General features: G+C 33.9%; 1 pseudogene; it reads right to left on the reverse strand.

Moving 5' to 3' along the window:
- Positions 1-14,695: 14,695 nt before the first annotated feature.
- On the reverse strand, positions 14,696-16,310 carry LOC145005048 (protein JINGUBANG pseudogene; annotated as a pseudogene).
- Positions 16,311-22,429: the final 6,119 nt, after the last annotated feature.

Genomic DNA, 22,429 nt, shown 5'->3' on the forward strand with positions numbered 1-22,429 from the left:
GAAGGAGACCGGCGATGAACATGAAGACATGACAGGGCTAGGTAATGAGGCGTTGCTACTGCGGTGATTAAAATTGTTTTCGGAGTTTTCTGGTTGTTGGTGGGTGGTGATGAAAACGTTTGGTTCTGAGCTGTGAAGGACAATGGCGAGTTTCTTTCGGACATTGTTTTTCATCGAAAAGAAGGTTTTTCCAGCCATTTCTTTCGGCATTTTGTTTAAGTTGAAATATAGATCGACAGAAGGAAGCTGAAACAGTTGTGTATGTTTTGCAATGATGATGAAGGAACAAACGAGAGAGTATGTTTGAAAGAAAATGTGAAGCTCACATTTATAATTGGATTAGTGCTGTGAGAGTGTGAAAAGTTGGAGTCTGGCAGTCTGGGTAGGCTAAAAGTAGGTGTACCATTATTGGAAAGATCCCACACGTGTCCTAGCTTTTTCTTTATGTTCACCGCCCATAACTAAAATAAATTTAACCTAGACCTAGGGTTGTCGAATATTAACCACGTTGAATTTCTTATTATTTATTTATTTTTTGATTTGGAAACCGTAAATAATATATATAAAATGGAATAGGCAGGGTGATCTCATTTTGGTTTTGGTTCAATTTAAATGAGTTTCTAACCCAACATGAATATGTTAATATTTCTAATCAAACTAACTTTTTAGATAAATGAATTATCACCAAATTGATCTAATTATATAATTTTTGACCAAGTCTACTATGTAAGTGGTTAAATTTGAGATAACCCATTTAAAATAAAAACATTTGACTAAAGATTATATCATATAATTTAGTTTTAAACCTAAATAAAGTTTCAAAGTATGATAAAAGTATAATCTTAATTCAAAAATACATATAAATTGTTCAAATAACATTAAAAATGTTTAATTTCGAAGTGATTTTGAAAAGTAATTAATATAGTCAATGTTTAGAAAAAGAGTGACAATTATGATTGAATTTTTTTAAACATAAATTATATTACAACATTATAATTTATATATTCTTACTTTCATTTATACATGATAATATTCAAATAATTATTAAATTAAATATATAGTGATGTAGGAGTGTTTTTACCCAATCCAACCTATTTAATTAAGTGGATTAAGCAGGTTGACTCATTTAACTTAAATGAGTTGCAAATCTCAACCCAACCTGCTAAATTTGGGTTAGGTTCAGGTTGAGTTATTGGGTTGAATCGATTTTTATCAGCTCTACATATAGTGATATAGGAGTGTTTCAGAAATTACAAAAAAAAGGAAGGCAACCACTTACTGATCCAACTACAGATTACACCTTTACCTTTGTGTTTAATCTATAAGTCTACCATAGAGTTAATGCATTCAACTCAATTAGATGGTGAGCTGACTTCCTGTTGAAGCAATCTTTTATTCCCGATTCTTCAGATGCTCCATAACAAACCATAACATATGAATGAAAGTTGTTCCTATTTTTGTGGATATTTCCCCACGATGCTGCAACTTGAAGTAGTTCTCCAACACTATTTACTGCTACATGTTGCAATCCACACCATGTGAATATCTTTTTTTCAAATTAAGCCTACATATGGGCAACCTATTAGAATGTCATCAACACTCTTTAGTCCACCTACGAATGCATGATCCATATGGAGGTGTCAACCTGGATATCTCTCTGACAAAGTGCAACAACAAATGGTATTCTACTATGCAAGGATCTCTATATGAAACACAATACTTTGATCTGGATCACTTTGCACCAACAAACTATGAAAGTACTAGAAGTAGAGTGAGATTGCTAATCTATTCTATGCTTAACACTAGTAACAATATACATGCCATTAATCAGGTGTATGTTCAAAGTGAGTGGATAAAAGGTCGCCACTTAACAATCCAAGTCACGGGGCTAAACCATGCGCTTCAAGACTAGCCTTCCAGTTCCACGAATTTCCTAATGCAAATATTCTATGAGCCACATCTTTTGCAAGATTCAAGATAAAACAAAGATAGATATTTTAATTTCAATTTTTTTTGTCCCAATCCATGTATGATACTAAAATAGTGTTTTCTCACCAGACTTGGCCACTATTTTGAAAATGTCATTGATACTTAATCCATCTTTTTGTAGCTCCTATTAATACTCCCAATATTATTCCACATACTCCGCTTTTGTTTTGTGTTTCAAGTTTATCATAAGGCTTACCAAGTAGGTTGTAAATTCTAATTATTACACGAGTCCATAGAGAGTGATTTTCAGTTTTTAGTCTCCATCACCACTTCACAAGTAGACTAATGTTTAAGTAACAGAAAGAACCCACAACTAAACTGCCATCATTTTTTAAGCTATGACCTTTTCCCATGAGACCTAATGTATTCTCATTTTCTCTTCCTTTCCACCCATAAAAGCGGTATGCTTATTTTCTCTAGTTCATCTATCAACCCCCAACGGAGCCCTAAAAGGAGATAGATAGTAAGCGGAGAGGTTTCTTAACACCATGTATTAGAGTTAGTCAACAACCGAATGAGAGTGTTTTAGCTTTCCCAATCGAAATATTGGATTGACAATCTTGATAATGAGTTTCCAATTTGATGAGATTCATATTACCTCCCACCAGATCTTCAAGGTATTTGAAGGGGAAGGCCCTTGCCTCGCATCCCAAAATATCTACCTAGTTCATGGTTTCTTTACTGGTTGCTTTAATATCAAACACCCTTGATTTGTGAAAAGTTCACTTTAAGACTAGAGGACACATGGAAGAAATAGAGGATATGTATAAGGTTACTGAGGTTATAGTGTGTCCATTCACCAATGAAAAGTGCATTGTCAACGTAAAATAGATGGGATAACATTGTTCCATCTCTTGGAATATTACTCCCTTTATAAATACCTTTTTTGCATGTCGATTTAAGACCCACATTTAACCGTTCCATAGATATAAAAACAAAAAAGATGAGAGAATGTCACGTTGACATACACCTTTAGGTATATTGAACTCTTTCTTCGGCTCTCCATTGATGATAATGATGCACGAGATGATTTTAGACACCCATGAATCCAATAACACCATTTGTTATCAAATGCCATTTGTAAAAGAATGGAATCAAGGTATTCCCAATTTATTGAATCAAATGTTTTGTTAAAATCAACCTTGCATAATAAGATTGTCATTTTTACTCGTTTTTCCTATGAGCATACTTTGTTAGTCATTAGAGGGTCATCAAGGATACACCGACCTTCCACATATGTCGACTGGACATCTCAAATGATACCACCAATGATAGATTTCATTCTTGTAGTAGGTATCTTGGTAATTATTTTATTTAAACACCTAATAAGACTTATTTGATGAAATTCATTTAGGGTCAGAGTGTCTTTGATTTTTGGCTCGAGAATAATGAATGATGAGTTGCAACATAGAGCGAGATCCCTAATAGTGCTCCAAAAGGTTTTAAAGAACTTAAACATAAATTCATCTGGTATGGGCGCTTTCTTACTGCCACATTCCCAAATCACATTTTTTACATCCTCTAGAGTGAAAGGGATTCAATTATGATGGCGTCCATTATGAGAATGGATCATAATTGTGGACTGACAGATTTTGGTCAAGATGTCCATTACTCCTTAATTTTGTGCTGAAATTTTTTGCATACTTCTTCTCTTATGTCACACGCTTCTGATGAACACCTAGCATTGAGCATAAGTCTACTTAACATATTTCCCTTGCTTTTACTACTAATGAATCCATCGAAGAATTTTGTGATTTTGTCGCCATCAATCGTCCATTTGATCTTGGATTTCTTCTTTAAGTCTAAAGCCGCCAATTCTTCTATTTTCATTTTCTTTTTATTCCATGGGTTCAGTTCTCTTATTAAATTGCAGATAGAAAGTGTGTTTTAGCAATTTTTATATGTTGGCAACATTTCCTTTTAGGTTACTCAAATCCAACATCCCTTTTTGCACTTCAGATTTTCTCCACCTTTTTATATCCCCTTTTATAAATCTAAGTTTGGAAGCAAGATGTAAATCAGGGGTGCCATAACCAACAAAACAACTGTAGGCTTTAACTATGATTTGATCAAAACCTTCTCTTAATAGCCAATAATTGAAGAATTTAAATGGAGGAGGACCAAAGTCTAAAACTGAGAAAATAAGGGTGATGGAGTTGTGATTAGATATTTCTCTAGGGTGTGTTATGACAGAACTTAAAGGGAAGATAGATTAGAAGTTGGGAATACAAGAAATTTGTCTAATTTGCTTAGCTTGGCATCAACACAACTCATGTATGTAAATCTTTCACCTCTTGTGTTAATGTCTTTCAATTCAGCCTCATGTAGAAATCAGTTGAATGCGAAGGCACTAAAAGGACATAACTGAGAATTGAATCTCTCTTCTTTATTTCTAATCACAATGAAGTCTCCAAACACCACCCAATTTCCAAGTTTAGCTTGCTTGAAACTTAATAATTCTTGCGCTATCCCTTTTTCCCCTGGGGATTATGGACCATAAATGTTAGCAAATATCATGTTCCTACTTGTTCCTTTCTACTTACCACTTATTATGTGACAACTGAGGAAATCACGTCACCGACCGCCGTTAGGGATTAGTTTAGATAAATAAATGTAATAGGGTTGCAATGTAAGTAGTATATTATGTCGATAAATACATTCAAATGTGCCCTTAAATATATGAATAATGTGGCAAATAGACTAAAAAATAAGTGTGCGAAAAGACGTGTTATCTCAAGAAATGGTTAACATATTCGGGAAGTACACGGCGGCATGATTCCAAAAATCGAAACTTCGTAAAAATCCGACTTCATACAAGAAACTATTGGTTTTTATTTAAAATAAAAAATCAACCATGTAATTAACTTTTACTACGTAAAAATAGTAAGAAGAGATCGATTAAGTTTTGACTAATGTTCCAAAAAGAAAAGTCATAGTACTCTTCAATATAATAACTTTCAGATGAAAAACGTCGAGATTAGATCCCGTACGTGTAAGTTTTAATTTTTGTAAAATCATTTATGGTTACCCCCGTTAGGCCGAAAGATAGAAGTCAAATTTTGTCAAAACAACATAAAGAAGAGTTGTAGTACTAGTTGAGAGCATCACATGGGTATAAAGAGGGTAAAGATCGGAGCTCGCACATAAAAGATACAAATTTTACAAAATCTTTTAGTGAGTGTGCCAGCAATGTGCGGCACGTACACTGACTTTGGTTCTGACGATTTCAGATAACATGGCCAAGCAAGGGAGTAACAGGTGGCAACACCCCGTTGGAGCCACAACACAATTTACGCGACGCACACCCCAAAACTTTACTATAAATAAAAGTGAACGTAGACCAATTCTACACCCTCTCTCTCTTTCTCTCTCCCCACCCCCTCTATCTATCTATCTATCTATCTACCTACCTATCTATCTATCTATCTATCTATCTATCTATCTATCTATTTATCTATCTATCTATCTATCTATCTATCTATCTATCTATCTATCTAGCTCTCAACTCTAAATATACCATTTTATAAAACATTTCTAAAGGTGGGCCCTTTATAGTTTATAACAACTGTCTTAAAATTCAAGGAAATAAATCTTAACCCTTGAATCTAGAGTGGACGATGAGGATTGTACTTTTGGTGATCCATTTGACTTGCTTGCAACCAATCAAAATAGAGCGTTTAATATTCACCGTACACATGGATAAACACTCACATACATATAATTATGCTGATACCCTAAAACTTTCATTAGGTTCAACCACTATCTTATTCCTACATCAACAATCCCATTTGACCCAACACTCATACTCCCTTGGCAAGTTAATATTAACGCCATCGGTGAATACATTGTTGCATATACGCCACCACCAAATCCAACGATCAAATCCTTCCTCATAGCCACCACTAACTGACATTATACTGGTTGGCGCGTCCTTTAATCATTCCCGCTTCACCATCGTCGAATCTATTTCCCAAATCGTACTACTGCTTCCGGCAACAATTGAGCTACCTTAACACCACAAGTCTATGCAATCAATGTATCTGGAGACCGATTTTAACATCTTCTTTACTTTTTCATGTGTCGTAACCTGTAGTGTGTTTTGATTTCACGTGCTAAGGCTCAAATAAACTCGTAGGCTTCCAATCGATGTGATATTATATTAAGTGTTTCAGTTTTATTTATTTGATTTATGTTTTTTTCTATAGAAATCTTTATAAAATGTTTGATCTCCTAACATGTGTGAAAATCTGCATTTATTTTTGTTTTGTTTTTTAGGTACATTACAAATTTGTAGAACTGAAAACAACAATCAAGTTTTTGGTAATTTTTGTCATTTTCGGTTGATTTGTTCAATAATTGCCATTTTGGGTTGACTTATGTTGTTTTTGTTTGATTTGATGTAGGTCGTGTGTTTTCTTGAAGAAACCCTAGATCTAATAAGCACATCTGTCACCATCACCATCACAACCACATCTTTATGATAAAGTTATGCTTCTTGATCAGCTTCAGATTGTAGTTATTCCTCCAAATTTAGATTTATATTGTATATGATTGATTTTTGGATATTGGTTCATTTATTCTAATTTGAGATGTTCATATTTTTTTTTGTTTTCAAGATCTTACTATTGATTTTGTTATTCATTATTTGTTGAATTATAAATAGAAAATATAAAAGATATTTTAGTTATAATTTTGTTTTCTGGTTTAGAGATATTAAAATGAAGGATAGATCTGATAAACGTTTTTTTATTAGTATTGAATGTTTATATGAAATAATTTATAAACTCTAGTTATATGGTTGATACTCTTAAGATATGGAAGTCTTCATTATTTAGGTTATTGTGATTTTAGATCTAGACTCTTTTAACTAGTAGATCTGAAAATAGTTTTTCCATTTTTTTTCTATATATTTATGAGTCAGATAAGAATTTAAAAAGTAATATCATTTAAATAAAAGATATAACACTTTGTGGATTTTATTAAAATTTGATATGGTTTATAATTAATTATTTGATCTTTATGTGATTTGATGGAAAATATTTAATTCAAACTGGAATCTACATTTAAAATGGACAATTAACGAACTTAAGAAAACATAATGACGATAATTAGGCAAATGATCACTATACTAATAAAAGAACAATTTTAATATTCTTTTAACATGTGTTACTCTTATACAACTCATCATTAATATGATGACATGTATTAGGAAAATATATTAGGCAAATCACTATCGCAATTAATAACGATAAAATTTTAAATAATATAATTTAAATTCATTAATATTATGACACGTATCAGGAAGATATATTAGGTAAATCACTATCACAATTAATGATGATAAAGTTTTAAGTAATATAATTTAAACTTTTTACATAAACATTTACTTTTTTAATTATATGTTATTTTTGAAGTTATAAATAAGTTTAAATTTTAGGAATATCTCTTAGTTAATAATTTATTTAAAAGTATTTATTTAATTTAATTGATTAATAAATAATTTATTTAAAACTATTTATTTAATTTAATTGATTAATAAGTAATTATTTTTACTTTGAAAGTTTAATTAATTTAATAATCAAGATGTCCACATGTTATAAACTAGTTAGTATATATAACAAAGTACACTTACTAAACATTTTTTTGTTACCATTTGAAACTCATGTACATTTGATTTAAATAAAATATAAATCTGGTATTTAAAAATGATTTTTTATAGAAAAATAAAATAATTAAAAACTCTAAACGAATTCTTAAAGGCATAAAATGATGATCCTTTTTTGTAATGACTAACATATATTATATGTAATACAATAATAAAAAAATAAAATCTTATCTTTACTTTAACTCACATGGTACTCTAGAACAAGAATAATAATTGCATTTGGACTTTTCAAGAAAACAAGCTTCTTGTCCTCCTTGAATTTCTAGCATTTAATATGTTAATTTTATGTTCTTTTGTCTATAAAGAAACACACGGATAGAAATGTGAAACCATGGGTACATTATATTTTTCAAACTTTAACTTAACAAACCCTAACCAGAACAAAAGTAGGTAGTGGCAATTGATTTGAACTCATTGATTAGCCCTTCAAGCGAAACAAAATCTTTGTTTGTCAATTTTAAAAATTCCCTAGGTGGCTTTCCACCTTTAGGTTCATAGATTCCCAAAAAAAATCATGGTTCCATACATGAACAATTTGAATAATGGATTCCTAAAATTAAATGTAAGTTAAAAAAATCATATGGCATATATGTGCAACATTGTTGAAGAATGGAAGAATATTACAGTTCAAAATCAATATCATTAATAAAAAGAAAGAGAATAATACTCCAAATAATCGCTAAAATAGCATGTGCAACATTCATTAAAATTCAAAATTGATCTAGCATTTATTCATATCAAAAGCATGTTTTGTTCGGTTTCCGAATAGTCAATCAGCACAACTCAAGGAAGAATAACAAGCAAACATGATAGAGAAGAATCGAAAATATTTCAAGGGGAAAAAGCGATAACCATTTCGGAGAGCAGAATAATCGCGACTATGGTGGATGAATAAGCCGATAACAATGGAGCATGAAGTGATGGTGGACGAATACGACAAAGATAGTCGACAAATGTGATGACGGCGTCGATGCAACAGGGACGATAGTGGTGGTGGAGTAAGGGCGATGGTGTGAGCTAAACAGCCGATTGTACCCATTGTTTGAATCGTTGTTTGGGAAGGGTTTTAAATGAGAGAGAATGCGGGCTATAAAGTGTATAATATAGGAATTGATCAAATTATATTTGGAAAATGTTTATATGTAAAAATCAATCCTTTATTTTAGGGGATTAAAAGCGAAATGGTATAAATATTAATTATAGGATAAATTTTATAATTAATGTAAAAAACAATTGGACAATTATAAGAAGTATTCAAAACATAGACCACAGTTTTAATTTTGATAAAGATTAGGGACCATTTTTGTAATTTATTCATATTATTGTAGTAATTATACTATATAATATGTTTAATAAAATAGAACTTTTTATCGGATATTAAGACATATGCCATGCTAGTTATGAATATTAATGATATTAAATGTTAAGTGCTATTATATACATTATTTCTATAGTGACACATAGAATATATTACAAAAAACATAATATACTAGTATATCAAAAATATCTCATTAAAATCGTATCTACCTAAATGATATTTTACTTGTAAGCCCAATGGAGTCTCAGATCAAGATTCCAGTCCAAAAACTCTAATTAAACCATATGGACTCGATTACATTGGGTCTGTTATCGAATGTCATGAAAAATTGGTGGGAGGCAGTATTAACATAGAACCCAATGGAGTCTCAGATCAAGATTCCAGCCCAAAAACTCTAATTAAACCATATGGACTCGATTACATTGGGTCTGTTATCGGATGTCATGAAAAATTGGTGGGAGGCAGTATTAACATAGAAGCTAATCTTGAACATAATCTTCCTGGATCCGGTGATGCTGACGTAAACCAATCAAATAACAACATAACCACGGTTATTGAGTCTGATCATGCAGCGGATCATCTTGAACAGGTGCGCATCGACTCAGAAACAGAAGATGACCAATTTTCGATCAATGAAGAAGATATGATTTTCAACGATGAAGATGATCTTTTTCAGAGTCTAATATTACGTGGAACGGGAAAGATTCTAGAATTAATAAAAAAAGAAGACAACGCAAGATGAGAACTCTTGCACAACCTTGTGAATGTCGAAGGAAAATCAGGAAAAATTGTACATGTTGCAAATATGCTCTCCTTTCAAGGGGAGTTAAAGGGGCTTCCTTCTCTTCACCTAGGGATGTTGATAGCTCATCGGACTCAAAAAATTTAATTATTTCAGCCAACTCCCATCTAAAACGCAGTACAGGTATAAGACAGACATTGGCTAATGTTAGAGAGAGAGTTCAAGTGATCATTTATCTTCTAGTTATGAAATTTGCTAAACTATTCAGACGGGTAACATCATTGGATTTCATATGGATGGGTTTTATAATATGATTCATGAGGTAATGAAAGAGCAAGGTGCAACTACAATTCCATGATTAAAGGTCATTCGTTAAACATTAATGGGTTAGGCAAGGAGGTAAAAAAAGATTGGGTCAAGGATTTGGTTAGGAAACATAAAATTAATATCTTTTGTATTCAAGAAACTAAAAGTGAGAATGTCAATTAGGCATGTATTCGTTTACTTTGGGGACATAGGTCCTTCATGTGGGCTGATGTCGAATCGACCGAAAACTCTGGTGGTATCTTGACCATATAGGATCCTAAATATTTTGAAATTGGCTTAGTTACAAGAAGTAGAAGGTTCCTTGCGATTCTGGGAACCTGGGAAGCGGTCAAAGCGGAATGTGGTTTGATCAATATTTATGCCCCACAAGATAATCAAGAAAAGGTTTCCCTATGGGATCACCTCTATTCCTTGATGGCTGCGGATTCAGAGAGGATTTGGATTCTATGTGGCAATTTTAACGAAGTCAGGTCCATGGAGGAAAGGAAAGGTTATTCTTTCTCAATCTCAAGTGCTCATGTTTTTAACTCTTTCATTGCTACTTGTGGTCTCGTTGAACTCCATCTTGGTGGGAGGAAGTAAACATGGATGAATAAGGAGGGATCGAAGTTCAGCAAAGTTGATCGGTTCCTTGTCTCTAACAAGTTTTTTCATTGGTGGCCTAATTCCAACACTCTCGCCCTGCCGCGGTTACACTCAGATCATTGTCTCGTGTTGTTGGACACCAATAGCCCCGACTTCGGTCTGTTTCCTTTTCGGTTCTTTTCTTCCTGGTTCTTAGACGACGACCTTTTGGACGTAGTCAAGACTTCTTGGTTAACATCTACTACTGGGTTAACGATTTTCTCTAAGATTGAGAGGTTGTCAAGGAAGTTGAGAATCCTTAAAAAGAACATAAAAGTGTGGTGTTTTGTTCTCAACAAAAAGGAGGAGGAAGTTCACACTCTTAAGACCAAAATTGTTGCTTTGGATGTCTTAGCGGAAGTCATTAGGCTTGATGATGTGTCTTTCAAAGAAATATCAGATGCTATTCTAAAAATTTAAGATTTAGAAAATAGCAGAGTGCTTGACTTAAGGAAAAAAGCAAGGTGCAAATGGTGCTTCAAGGGGATGAAAATTCAAGTGTCTTTCACGTCTTGGTGAACATGAATACAAAAAATTCTCACATCAATGGCTTAAACATAAACATGGTGTGGATCTCTAATATGGATATAATTTAAAATGAGGTTATTAACTTCTTTAAAAACAAGTTCAAAGAAAATGAGGATTCTCAACTTCCTTGACAACCTCTCTAAAATTGAGAGGTTGTCAAGGAAATTGAGAATCCTTAAAAAGAACATAAAAGTGTGGCGTTTTGTTCTCAACAAAAAGGAGGAGGAAGTTCACACATTCAAGACCAAAATTGTTGCTTTGGATGTCTTAGCAGAAGTTATTGGGCTTGAGGATGTGTCTTTCAAAGAAACATCAGATACTATTCTAAAATTTTAAGATTTAGAAAATAGCAGATTGTTTGATTTAAGGCAAAAAGCAAGGTGCAAATGTTGCTTGAAGGGGATGAAAATTCAATTTTCTTTCACCGCTTGGTGAAGATGAATACAAAGAATTCTCGCATCAATGGCTTAAACATAAACAAGGTGTGGATCTCTAATTTAGATATAATTTAAAATGAGGTTACTAACTTCTTTAAAAACAAGTTCAAAGAAAATGTTACATGTAGACTATTGTTCACAAGCTCTAAGTTTCATACTTTAGAGGACCATGATCGTACTTTATTGGAAGAACCTTTCACTGCGGATGAGATTAAAAGTGCTATGTGAGGTTATGGGAATGATTTTGGGACATTATTGGGGGTGATGTGGTGGAAGCGGTCAAGTTTTTCGAACAACCTAAGGTCTTAAACTCAGGGGGCAACACCTCCTTCATATCTCTTATAATTAAATCCAAAGATCCTCTTAACCTCACTGAATACATATCGATTAATCTTATTAGGTGTATCACAAAAATTATTTCCAAATAAAAACATGTTATTGGTTCTGTGGTGAGCTGCGAGCAATCAGCTTATGTTAGTGGAAGGAATATCATGGTCAGTCCTTTGGTAGTTAATGAAATTATTTCATGGGCTAGTAAGAGGAAGAAAAAGTTCTTTTATTCAAAGCTGATTTTGACAAGGCTTTTGACTTGATTAATTGGAGTTACTTGGAAGACGTCACGACTTAAATGGGTTTCAGGGTTACATGGAGAACTTGTATAAGGGCTTTTCTCTCTTCTTCAAAGGTCTCGGTGTTGGTTAATGGTTCTCCTACGAAGGAGTTCTTCATGGAAAAAGGCATACGACAAAGCAATCCTCTTTCCCCTTTTCTTTACATCATCATCGCCGAGGGTCTCAAAGTGGCGTTGGATGAGGCTACTGATAACGGTATCTTCGAGGGGATTGTGATGCCTAACTCTGGTCCTAGTATTTTCCTTTTCCAATATGCGGATGATGCATTTTTCTTAGGAAAATGGTCTAGGGAAAATGTGAAAAATCTTAAAAGAATCCTTACATGCTTCCACCTTGCTTCCAGCTTAAAAGTCAATCTTCAAAATTGCAAGTTAATAGGTATTAGTGTCCCCTAGTAGAAGTCTCTTCCATGGCTAGGTGGTACAAATGTCTTGTAGGTGAGCTACCCTTATCTTACCTTGGAATGACGGTGGAAGGAAAGTCGGGTAGAGTGTCTTCTTGGATTCCGCTTATCCATGAATTCAACAAAAAACTTCCGATGTGTAGAGCGAGAACTCTCTCTATTGGAGGCCGATTAACACTTGTTACATTTGTCCTTGGTAGCCTTGGTACTTTTTTCTTTTAGATGTACCAAGTTCCCAAATTAGTCTTAGCAAAGCTCGAAAGTATCCGAAATAGTTTTCTTTGGGGTAAAACTTCAGGTAACAAGAGCATAACTTGGACTGCATGGGACAAAATGATGAACTCCAAAGAACTTGAAGGATTGCAAATTAGGATTTTAAGAGCTCTCAACCTTGCTCTCTTATTGACATGGTAGTGGCGGTTTCAGGATAATACGAACTCGGTTTGGAAAGAGTGATTAAATGAATTTACAATGATCAAGGAGGGTTGGGAATGTCGATTTCTAGCCGTAACAGGACCACACTTTGGGCAAAATCAGCAAAATTAATATCGACATGGAGCATCTAAATATAGATTTAATCAACCTCTTTTATAGATATGGTGACACTAGAGTGAACTCAAATATGAGTAATTAGTGTTGGAGCCTAAATGGGGGAGGAGAGTTCACAACCCCATCTTTAAGGAAGGAAATTGACAATAAGTTATTGGAGAGCACTAACCTATCCACCATCTGGTTCAAGCTGGTTCCTAAGAAGATAAATGTTTTCACTTGGCGAGTGTGTCTTCGGAGATTGTCCATCGGAGTCAACCTTGCTCGGAGGGGGGGGGGGGGGTTAACATTCCCACCATATGTTGTCCGCTTTGCAATGCTTATGAGGAAAACGAGGTTCATATTTTTAACAATTGCTCCACTGCAAAAGAGATACATGTCACCTTCTCAATTAGTGGAAAGATCTTCCCGTTATGAATGATTCTTTCGACGAACTTTTGAGATTAAATTCTTCCTTTACTATGGCCGCCAGACCCTTAGAAATCCTTGAAGTGACGTCAAGGGCATTCTTATGGATCATCTGGACGTATAGGAATAATCTAGTTTTCAAAGGCAAGGTGAAGAGACCAAATACTTTAGCTTATGAGGTTAAGACTTTGGCGTTTTTATGGCATAAGAGTAGAGCCAAATAGGGTAGAGATTTGTTTTGGGAGACATGGGCTAACAACCCCTTGTATTATAACCGGTAACTCCACCATTTTGTTGTTCAGTTTTATTAAAATCTAGCTGTTTAAAAAAAAAAAAAAAAAAAAAAAAAAAAAAAAAACCTTGTAGTTTATCGCCTTAAATGAAATATAAGAACGAACTCTAGTAGCACACAAAATATAATAAAAATATAGAAGTATATAAGATATTTTGTTTGATGAATCCACATATTCATTGAAAAATCCATGATTATATTTAACAATAAATCACTTTAAAAGGACCACAAACCACAAAGACTCATGTCGGCCTCATGATGCACTCAAGCACTAATATAAGTAGGGCAATTGCAAGTGATCACCAGCTTAGTTGGTTGTGATGTATCCTGGTTTATAAGCCTCATTGAGTGAGGTCAAGAGTTTTATTTTTAGCTGAGCATATTTGGGGGATTTTCCCTGCATTGGCGAGGGTTCCATTCTTCGTTCCCTTTAGTGGTGAGTGGTGCCTCTCTTAATAGCCCGCCAGACATTCCTGATCCTCTATTTGCCGGTTCAGAAAAAAAGCAGGGCAATCAAAACCAGTAATAATCTCAAAAGTTTATTCATAATTCTGTGTCTAAAACCGACAGTGGAAGCTATTTTTTTATTCTCAAAATTTTGTTGTTGAAATGAAAATTTGAATTTTGGCGAGTGTACTTTTTAATTCATAAAATATTACTTTCGAAATTCTAAATAACAGTAGGAGACTTTTAGTTAGTAGATTGTTTTGAAATGAGAGCATAGAGAGAGAAAAAAAGATCCAAAAACACAGAAGTTGATCTTTTAATAACCAGTTCCCCAGATGCCAAATTGTGATGTTCGTCATTTCAATCGACAAAAACTCAAAATTTCTTGCAGTTAACGTGCCATCATGGATCTCTACATGTTTCAGGCTAGCAGTTCCGAAACCCGCCAAAGCTTCAACGAGTTATCCAAACTGCCACTGTAAACTATCCATTCTTCATCTTTCCGATCATCATCATCATCATAATCCTCATTCCGATCTTGAACTGCGAGACATTTCACCGGACCAGTGTGACTATTCAAGACCGACAAACAAGTGTGAACGCCGCTACCTTCACTCCGCCACACACAGATGCTGTTGTCCGCCGACCCACTCAACAACAAGCTTCCGGCAGTCGCAAGACAAAGCACTGCAAGCTTGTGACCCCTCAGAACTCCGCCATGTGACAACGATTGCTTCTTGCGTTCCCAAAAGTTCACCAGTCCATCGGAGGATCCCGCGTACACGGTGGCCTGAGAGGAATTCACCACCACAGACGTAACAGCGCTGTCTTGATCCAAAAGAGTGTAAGCCAAAAGATGTTTTTTGGTCTTCCCGACGAACTCCCTCCGCCACACCTTCACCGTCCCGTCGGCGGATCCATTAAAAGCCAAACCGTCAAACCCAACAACTACGGAATTAATGGCATCGTCATGAGCGTTTACAGATTCTAAACATTTCAAATCCGAAATCCTCCAAACTTTCATTGTTCTATCCCACGATCCAGAATACAATAACCCATTTTCTTCATCAAAACACATGCAAGCAACGACATCATAATGCTTGATCCATGGAACGTTACGATGTTGTCTTACTTCAATGTAATTATTAGGGTTCATGGAGCTCTTGATGTAATCTCTTGTCCTGGGTAAATTACCGATCCGGTTGTAAGCTTTTTTCTTCTTATGTGAATACTTCCAAACCCGAATTTTCCCATCCTGGTGGCCTGTAAAAACCCGATTACCCAAAACGACGATTGCTTTCACTAATCCACTACTCGATTTGAAACCCGAAAACTCCATCAGATTCTTCCATACTCTAATGTTATTAGAATCCGAACCTGTGTACAACAAATCCCCAGACGATGCTAACGAATATATATGACCCTCTTCACGTATCAAAGACCCGATCAAGCCAGTGTTGTATATGATACCATCTTCGCCATTGGTTCCATGTGGAAGTGTCCAAGGAGATTCGGAGTAGGGTGATGGCATATGGTTGATTGGAGACATGAAGGAGACTGGTGATGAACATGAAGACAAGACTGGGCTAGGTAACGAGGCGTTGCTACTGCGGTGATTAAAATTGATTTCGGAGTTTTCTGATTGCTGGTGGGTGGTGATGAAAACGTTTGGTTCTGAGTTGTGAAGGAGAATGGCGAGTTTATTTCGGACTTTGTTTTTCTTGGAAAAGAAGGTTTTTCCAGCCATTTCTTTCGTCATTTTGTTTAAGTTGAATAGATAGATTGAAGGAAGCTGAAACAGACGAGGGAGTATCTTTTATATATAGAAAGATTGTGTATGTTTTGCTGATGACGAAGAAGGAACAACGAGAGAGTATCTTTTCTATATAAAAAGAGAAAGATAATGTGAAGAGTCCTATTTAATTGGATTTGTGTTGCGAGGGTGTGAAAATGAGAAGTCGGAGATTGGGTGGCTAAAAGTAGGTTTACCATTAGTGGAAAGATCCAAAACGTGTCCTAGTATATATGGAATAAAGTCTTTCTATTTATGTGCACCCCATAAATGATAAATAATAACTTTAGCCTAGGCTCTAGGGTTGTCGAATATTAAAGACTGAAAGTTCTATTTTGTAATTATCAATTATTTATTTACCAAAATATCTAAATAATGAGATATTATTTTTTCTGATAGCGTGTTTATGTGGCAACTTGCAACGTAACAAAAGAAAACTCCTTAAACTTCATTCGGATGTTCTCTTTAATTATTTGTTTAAAAATAAAATTAAATACTCTACTAATTCTCTTCGATCTACATGTTGAAACGTAATTAGTAACGTGGTTAAAGTTTTATTTCCTTTTTTTTGTAACAGCAAAGTTTTATTTTTCTTTGATTTAGAGTTTACTCATTCATGTGAAACTTTATCAAGCACGTCGACTAATAAATATATAAGTTATTGAATCAAATCAATAAGATTATAAAAATATATAAAAATAAATTAATTAAAACGACAAGTGTAGGAAATCTAGAGTAACAGGAAGGAAGACAATTTTCACTTGGGTTTCTTTGACTATTCTTCTTGAAAACATGGGTTACTTGCTTGCTTAGGTTGGGCAGAGTGGTCTCGCCACTCGGTGGAGTTCGATAATTGCCGACATGTACTCAACCTACACCGGATGAACACCGGGTCCCCAACTCAAGAAGCCGAGTTCGGTGGCCAAACTCGATGGTGGTATGCATGTCGGGTTCTCTTATTCTTCCTCCCTTCTTGTCCCTTTTTCTTTCCCACTCGACAACCTCCTCTTTTCTACTTTCTTCCATTCCTTATGGTTGGCAATGGACTTCACCTAGGGATGTTGATAGCTCAACATGCCGAGTTCGGTGGCTAAACTTGGTGGTGGTATGCATGCCGAGTTCTCTTATTCTTCCTCCCTTCTTCTCCCTTTTTCTTTCCCACTCGACAACCTCCTCTTTTCTACTTTCTTCCATTCCTTATGGTTGGCAATGGACTTTACCTAGGGATGTTGAAGTAATTATTTATTCGTCTGTTTAGAAATACTCAACTGTTTTCTTCTAATTATCAACTTCCACACCCTCTGGAGCCTGGAGGGTTGGTTAATACTCCCGGGATATCTTTATACCCACCGACTAACATAAAATATTATTTTGCATTAGCTTTACGTTCTCGATAACCTTTTAATAAATCTGCTTGAAATTATAAGATATACAAATACAATTTTTATTACAAACACACATTACATAGAAATAAACATTTACATAGGAATAAACATTTCTATTTAAACTAGAAATTCAAATAAAGTTCGTATTACAAACATGTATTACATAAGAACAATTCTAATAAGAATCTCCTCATATCCTTCAGTGTCTTCTTCGGTATCATAATCAAAATCGGTCTCATCGTAATCAGTCTCGCAATCAGAAACATCATTGACTCTACCAGTTGGTAGAGGAACTTCAGTTGTGTACCTAACAAACTCTCGTCCATATTTTTCTAGACATGCATGAGATCTATGTTGTGTTTCAATTGTAGAGAAGCCCAATACTCGAGTTCGAAGAAAATGCTTCGTTTCAACCAGTTCAACTCGTAATCTTGCCACTTTGGCTCCTTGTCTCCATGCTCAGGATGTTTACCCGGTTTACGAGTTAGTAAACAACCTAGTTGCTCGTGTATCTCGTCATTAGTAAAGTGTCTCGGAGCGGGTATTATCTCTTCCATCCCATTAAAGTCCAACCTCTTTCTTAACGGGTCATTAGCATCTAGGAAACGACGATGACCAATATATACGACTTTTTTTTGTTGCACGGTACGAAGGAGTGCCTGCATTGCAAGTACCACATGCTTTATACCCTTGCGCACTCCAACCTGATAGACTACTACAAGCTGGCTAGTCGTTTATTGTCCACAACAACATAGCTCTCATTGTAAAGAATGTGTTTGTCGCCACATCTTTAATACGTACGCCCGAGTTCCACAAATGCTTAAGCTCTTCCACCAACGGCCTAAGGAAAACATCTATATCCTTACTAGGAGCTTTCGGGCCAGGAATCAACAAAGTCAACATGAATGATGACTCTTTAATACAAGGCCAGGTTGGTAGATTGTATGTGGTGAGTATGACCGGCCATGTGCTATGTGGATTACACATGTTTCCAAATGGATTGAAACCGTCAGCTGAAAGACCTAGGCGTATGTTACAGGGTTCACTCGCGAAGTCACGATATTTTTTATCAAAATCTTGCCAATGTTCACCATCAACAAGATAAAGCATCACACCATCTTCTGAACGTCCGATACTATGCCAAATCATATTTTTGGCAGTGTCCCTCAAACAATATAAACGTCATAGTCTAGGGACACAGGATAGTACCGTAACACCTTATGAGGTACTTTCTTACCCTTGGTGTTTTTATCGATCCATCGGCTCTCTTTACAAATGGGAGAAACTTGCAATGAATCGTGTTCTTTCCAAAAGAGACAACAATCGTTTTTTCACACATGTCTCGACTCATAGTCTTGACCAATAGACGTAAGTTTCTTTTTGGCTAAATAATGTGAAAGGGGAACCTTGTTTCCTTTGGGAAATGCTAATTGCAACAACTCAAGGAATTGATCAAATGAACTATCAGTCCATTTGTTGTTCACTTTGATATGCATTAACTTTGCTAGAAACTCAAGGGAAGAAAAGATGCAACCAGGATACAATTTAGTTTTTACTTCTTCCAAAAACTGTGCAAAATCATCATCCATATCAGTATCCCTTGTATTCGAGGTTCCTTCATCAAGGTTGGTATCATTTTCTGTCGACTCCCACATCACATCGTCGATTAAATCGGCCATTTCGTTACTTAGCAAGACGACTGGGAAAATAAAAGATTCACCATGATAGATACATATTTTGTACGACTTACTGAAACCATTTATAAATATATGGCGTTTAACTGCAGTCGGGTACTTGAAGTAATGGTTATCACATTTTTCACACGCACATCTAATTTTACCATTACTATCAAGGTGTGACTTGGACTTCTCGATAAAAGCTTTGAGTCCTGCTTGGAAATCGAGATGGTTTCGATATGGATTAGTAGTCCAACTTTTATCAATAGACACGATGTTGCTGAAACATAATTTTGGGTTTAGAGTTTAGATACAGAATTAGCATTGTTTTTTTTTTCAATCCACATTTTTTAGAATTAAAAGAATAAAAAAAATAAAAAAATTAAATTAATTTTTTTATTTATACGGTTTTTTAATTAATTTTAATTACAATTACTTGTAAATTATACAGGGAAAAGTTTTAAGTATTAAATATAAGGGTAAAGATCCAACAAATCAATTTTTTCCACATGTTTGTTTTATTTATACTAGATGTACAAATATACCCATAATTATTGAAAAAAAAAATTGTTTGTTTCTTTTAATATGTTTAGCAATTAGTTTTTATTGATTAAAATATTAAATAAAGAAAAATTAAAAATCAATATATCCATAAAAAAGCATTTCTTACTATTGTACATTTTTATATTCTTTTTATTTATAACATTTTTATTTTTATTTTTCAGTTATACCATTGTACTATAAATGATTATACTATATTGTTGTGTTGTTTTTTTACCGTCGAGATTATATATATATATATATATATATATATATATATATATATATATATATATATATATATATATATGTATATATATATATATATATATATATATATATATATATATATATATATATATAACATTTTATAAATATATATGTTGCAAATAAAAAATTTATAAAATAAAAAAGACATGAAAATATAAATATAAAACTATAGAAATATAACATTATAAGTTAATTTGAAGATTGTAAGTTAATTATAGAACTTATTGGTTAATTTAGGGTTAGCTTGGAAAGAAACTAGAAACTTTCTAGTATTTGTATATAAGTTTTTAAACAATTTTCTAAAAAAATTTTGTATATTTTTTTTTTCAATTATAACAATATATTTTTTTTCAATTATAGCATCTTATTTATACAAAAACCACATATTTTTACATAACACAAAAGAGCATGAAATTCACATACTTTCACAAACATATACCACATATACACCAAAATAACATCCTACTTAAACTAAATACACATAATTTCACATATAGATAATAACATCATATTTATATCAAATACACAAATTTCACATTCATATACAATATTTACAACAAAAATACATACATTCACATACACACACAATAACCTCCTACTTATAACAAACACATATAATTTCACATATATATAGATAATAACATCATATATATATATATATATATATATATATATATATATATATATATATATATATATATATATATATATATACTTGTACAAAATACTCATATACCACATATACATCAAACACACATTCATTGGCATATATTCACACAAATATCAAATATACTCATATATGGAAATTTTCATATAATTTTCACATATAAATACAAAATTAACAAAAATTGAAATAATAGAACTTCTAGTGGTAGATTTCAATGGATATGTAATCGGAAAAATTGGTCTTCACCGGAAAATACCCTCTCCTATAAACCCAAAGACAACACCACCAAAAACACCAAAATTGAATAATTTCTTGCAATTTAATCATCAAATGCAGCTAGAAATTGAAATTAACATACAAATATAAAGAGATACAAGAAATTCAACTTACCTTTCTTTTTCTTCTATAAATGGAGCTAGAAATCGGTCCTAATAAGACCTAACCACCCTTGATCCCTAATCTCACACAATGTGGGGAGATATGTTGTTGGAATCAACTAATTGAACACAAAATCGGGGGAAATTGGAAGAGGAGCAGCGTATAGCAGCATCAAACAGAATGAAAATGGGAAGAAATGAGCAATTTTCGTGCGTTTTGTTTTGTTTTTTTTTTTTTTTAAATCTGCAAGACCCTTTAGCGGGGACGCTTTTAGTGGTAACAACTAGGGCTTTACGGACAACACAAGTCAATAGCGGCGACAATCTGGAGGGAATGTACCGCGTCATTTTTTAGGTAACTATTAGCGGTGACTTTTTAGACTTTTAGCGACGACACAAATGTCACCGATATTAGGTTTGTGCGGATAAGGGACCCCAACCGTTGGATTAGATACTTGGTTGAATGGCTGAGATCTAATAGATGTGGAAAACGTGGATTCAATTGATAAGCCTTTAGCGACGACACTATGGACTTTTAGCGGTGATTATAGCATTTGTCACCGCTAAAAGTCCATATCGCCGGTAATAGTGTCGCCGCTAAAGATCGATATTCTTGAAGTGCATGGCTTGCAGCAAACACTGCACCGGTTGATACTAAAGGGAAGAAGGGGAATGAAGACTATGACATGTCAGATTAGTTTTATTTTTTGTTGGACATTATAGTATAACGTAAATTTATTATTCTTTTGTTATATATTTTGGTGCATGGATGGTATTTTAACACTTTTTGTACTTAATGGTTGTTGGTATGTAATTGTTTTTCTGCACTTTAGGTTTAAGTTTTTTTTTTTTTTTTCATTTAACATTATTATGTGTCAGTTTTTCGACACCCGAAAAGGGATGATCTAGAAAAAATAGTGGGGACACTATTAGTGGCGACATGAGGATTAGCAGTGCCAAGAAGACTTTGTGCAATACCGACGACATATACATTAGCAGCAATTTTGAGCACTAGTGGTGTTATTTTTAGAAATAACGACGGAGCAGTAGATGTGCCGCAATAACGACAATTTGTCTATGATAATGGTAATAGCTGCGACTTTGGTGAGCAATAACGACAATTTGTGTCACCGTTAATATTTTTTTTCTAGTAGTGTATATCAATTATTTAAGTCTTTTACTAGTTTAGTTTGAATAAAAGTATCATTTTCAACATTTCTCCTCAAACTTAGATAAAAAAAAAATGGGATAATGATTTAAAAGGGCAATATATTTTCTGATTTGTACACATTTAATGACTGTTTTTTTTTCGTCCACATTTACCCCTACAACTTGTTAAACTGTACATATTTAGTCCTTAT

The sequence above is a fragment of the Lactuca saligna genome, chromosome 7 (genome assembly GCF_052625555.1).
Source record: "Lactuca saligna cultivar CGN05327 chromosome 7, ASM5262555v1, whole genome shotgun sequence".
Taxonomy (NCBI): domain Eukaryota; kingdom Viridiplantae; phylum Streptophyta; class Magnoliopsida; order Asterales; family Asteraceae; genus Lactuca; species Lactuca saligna.